This window comes from Elephantulus edwardii, unplaced genomic scaffold (genome assembly GCF_000299155.1).
Source record: "Elephantulus edwardii isolate Elephantulus edwardi_28Jun2011 unplaced genomic scaffold, EleEdw1.0 scaffold00080, whole genome shotgun sequence".
Classification (NCBI taxonomy): domain Eukaryota; kingdom Metazoa; phylum Chordata; class Mammalia; order Macroscelidea; family Macroscelididae; genus Elephantulus; species Elephantulus edwardii.
The window spans coordinates 4,375,257-4,378,981 of NW_006399830.1; positions in this window are offsets into that span (position 1 = coordinate 4,375,257).

Here is a 3,725-nt window from a genome sequence, read left to right on the forward strand (position 1 = left end):
GGCCGAGGAGGCCGGCGCCGCCCGCCGCTCACACGCGACACCGCTGTCTCCGGCTGGCTGGGAGGACTCGGCGGCCTCTGCTGTCGTGGCTCTCGTTCACATACGGCGGCCGCTCGCCGTTGCAGCCACCGGAGCCGCCGCCGCGCTCCTTCCGGCCCCGCCGCGGCGTCACCTCGCGCCTGCGCACAGCGCCCCCTCCCGACTGCTGACAGGAAGAACCATAGAGCGACGCTGGGCGCTGGGGCGGAGGGGCTGAGGGAGGGGACCATAGAGAGGGAGGCCTAGCCGTCCCTCCACCCGGCTGGTCGCCCGGAGTCTTGACTCCCCCTTTAGTCTGGAGGACTAAAGGAGATTCCTGTCCTGCCCCCTGGAGGCTGGGTCCCCTTAGGGAAGGATGTGGAGTCGGGGGCAAAGGGTGGATGCCTGTTTATGCTCTCCCGCCTTTAGGTCACCCATTCATTCATTCAACAAACATTGCCCGAGGGCTTCCAGTGCAACACGTTCTGTTCTAGAAACTGGGAATCCACAGGTTCAGTGGATTCTGTTCTCCTCACACTTGTTTTAATTGACATGTCAATAACTATCAATAGAAATAAGAAAGGGAACTCTGGTGGCCTAGTGCTAAGGAGCTGCAACTACAATGCCAGAGGCGCACGGTTCGAATCCACCAGATGCTCTGCCGGGGAAGGAGGGACAATCTCCTCCTGTACCAGTCAGTTCTGATCTGACGGTACACTCACACAAAAAGATTTAAAAAAAAAAAAAAAAGAAAGAAAGACGTTACAAAAATACAGTTCAGGCAAAATATTAAGAAGAAGAGAAAAAGAACAGAGTGATAGCAAAAGTTGGTGGTGGAGGGGTGCCTCTCCTGAGGAATGCACATTTAAGCAGAAAATGACACTGAAGAGTGAGTCTTGATGGTTACTTGGAGGAATACTATTTTAAGCCCAGATATAGAAAGGGCTAAGGCCCTGAGACTGGAATGTAAAGAATATAGTATTTATATATTACAACAACATCATGATGTTACCTACGGGCCGATTGTGAGGAATATTGTTTCCTCATGTTAAGACATAATTGTATTGAAGGCTGTAGTCTTTGCTCTTTTGCAGCAAGCATTTCAAGTCTTTCTCACTCTCCTCAATCAAGGTCTTGTCATCTGTAAAGCTTAGAACTCATGGAATGATGGCAAAGAAGGAGGAATGGGAATGTTAAACAAAGGGAGAATATAAACAGTTATTAAAAAAGAGGGGAGGGACGGGGGTAGACTATTACAGTAGCCTGTGATAAAGAAGGAAGCTCTGGAAATCCCTAAAGCATCTGGTTCAAATCCACCAGCTGTTCAGAGAAAGATGGGCAACTTCCTCCCTAGTGATTAACCTGCCTCTGAAAACCTGCTGGAGGTCTGCTATGTGTTCTTCCAACTTGATGGTAAACAACAACAAATGATAAGGAAAGAAGGAACGTGGGTCGCCCAATGGTTGAGTGTTTAGTTTAAATTGAAAGGATTGTGATTTGTGTCCACAAGATACTTTTAAGGAGAAAAGATCTGGTGATCTCATAAAATTGTAGACTATGCAACAGTATGAGACATTTTTACTCTGTCTTACTGGTTTACCTGAGCCAGAATTAACTGGACAACAGCTAACAAGAAAAATAAATGAGGAGTGTAACCCCTGAGTGGTCAGTGCTCCTTACAGGCAATAAAGTCTTTAAAAGAAAGATAAGGCAGATGAGTCAAAAAGTAGGTAGTGAGAAATGTTCAGAGTAGGGATTTATTTTTCTAACTTGTTTTCCTGGCAGTCCACCGTATATTCAAAACTCTTCTCCAGCAACACAGCTCAAAGGCTTCAATTCTATTTCTATCATCCCTAGTCATTGTCAAGCTCTCTGATGCATAGCAAGTAATTGTGAAGACTATGGCCTGGATTAGGAACACCTTAGTCTCCAGACTGACATCATTGCTCTTCAGTACTCTGGAGAGGTCCCTGACATGCGACTTTCCCAATGCAATTCGTCTCTTGATTTCTTGGCTGCTAGTGCCAGAGTTTTGATTGTGGAGCCAAGCAAACTAAAGCTGTTAACAATCTCTTTCTTTTCACCACCCATCATGCTGCTGCCAGTGGTGAGACGCTTTGTTTTCTTGATGTTGAGCTTCAATTCATAGTGAAGGCAATTTGGAATAATTCTTAGTGTCACAGTACAGGCACATTTCACTTGACGTCATGCCTCTGGGCTTCCTCCTCTTCTGTAAAGTCACTAAAAAAATATGGGACGCTTCACGAATTTGAGTGCCATCCTTGCCCAGGGGCCACGCTAACCTTCTCTGTATTGTTCCACTCGTTAGTATATAGGCTGCAGAAGTGAGCACAGTAAAGTCCTGTTAAAGACTGAAAGTCTTGCAAATCTCCTCAGGAACTTTTCCTTTGATCATATTTGCAACCATCTTGCACGTAACATCAAGCAAACCTTTGATGTGTAAGTCGTTTGCAGCCAGAATAAATTTTAGAAGTCTTTCAAGGTCAACTTTCAGGAATTCTTGGTCCCAAAGGGTGATATCATCTCCTCTCCCTTCTTTGTTCTCTTCATCCTCTGGAGGAGGAAGGCCGTCCCTGTAGTAAGGGTCCACCAGTGAATGACCTTTTTGAATTAATATTTGGTAGAGAAACTGGGTCGTCTTCTCTCTTGTCTTTTCCACTCCTAAATCGCCCAACGTGGTGTTGACAGCCACACCTCGCTCAGCAATTTCCGCATCAACTTCAGCTATCTCTCCAGCAGAACTCTGGAAATTTATGGGAGACGTGGTGTTTGCTCAAGGAGACAGCTGACCAAGGATTGTTAAGATCAGGGAGGCATGAGCAAGAGCAAATGAGAAAGACAGAGAAAACGGCGACTCCGGGATATTTTTTAAAGATAGAACAGAGAGCAACACCACAGAAAAAACACACTGCTTTTCTGTGTTCGCACAGAAAGAGCAGTGCTGCTAGCACAATGGTTAAGCACTTGTTGGCTTGTAAAAAGGTTAGTGGTTCAAACCTACCCTAGCAGATCTAGGAAGAAAGACCTACTGATCTGCTCCCATAAAGATTACTCAAACCCATTGTCATTGAGTCTATTACAACTCATAGTGGCCCTGTAGGACAGACTAAAATTGGTCCATAGCTTTTCTAAGGCTAAAATTCCTTATAGAAGCAGACTGCTTCATCTTTTACCTGCAGCAACTGGCGGGTTTGAACCACTAGCCTTTAAATTAGCAGCTGACCAGGGCTCTTTCTGTAAAGATGACAGTCTTAGAATACTACAGGGCACCACAACAAGATAAAGGTAAACAACCCAATTGCAAAATGGACACAGGATATGAACAGACACTTCAAAATCCCTAGTTCTAAGAGAGATGCAAATTAAAACAACTATGAGATATCTCACCACAGGAAGAATAGCGAAATTCAACAGAGCAGCAAACAACAAATGCTGGTAAGGTTATGGAGAAATTAGAACTTTTATTCATTGTTGGTGGGAGTGTAAAATGGTGCAACCACTGTGGAAGGTAGTATGGTGCTTTCTCAAAAAGTTGGAAATAATGATATCATGAAAGAAAGACCTGGCAATTCTCTTCTATAAAGCTTGTCTGAAAATGACATCTTATCAGCACCTTTTTTTTTATAGAGACTCTGTATATAATAACCAGTATTATATAATAATATGATATGATATGATATTTATGA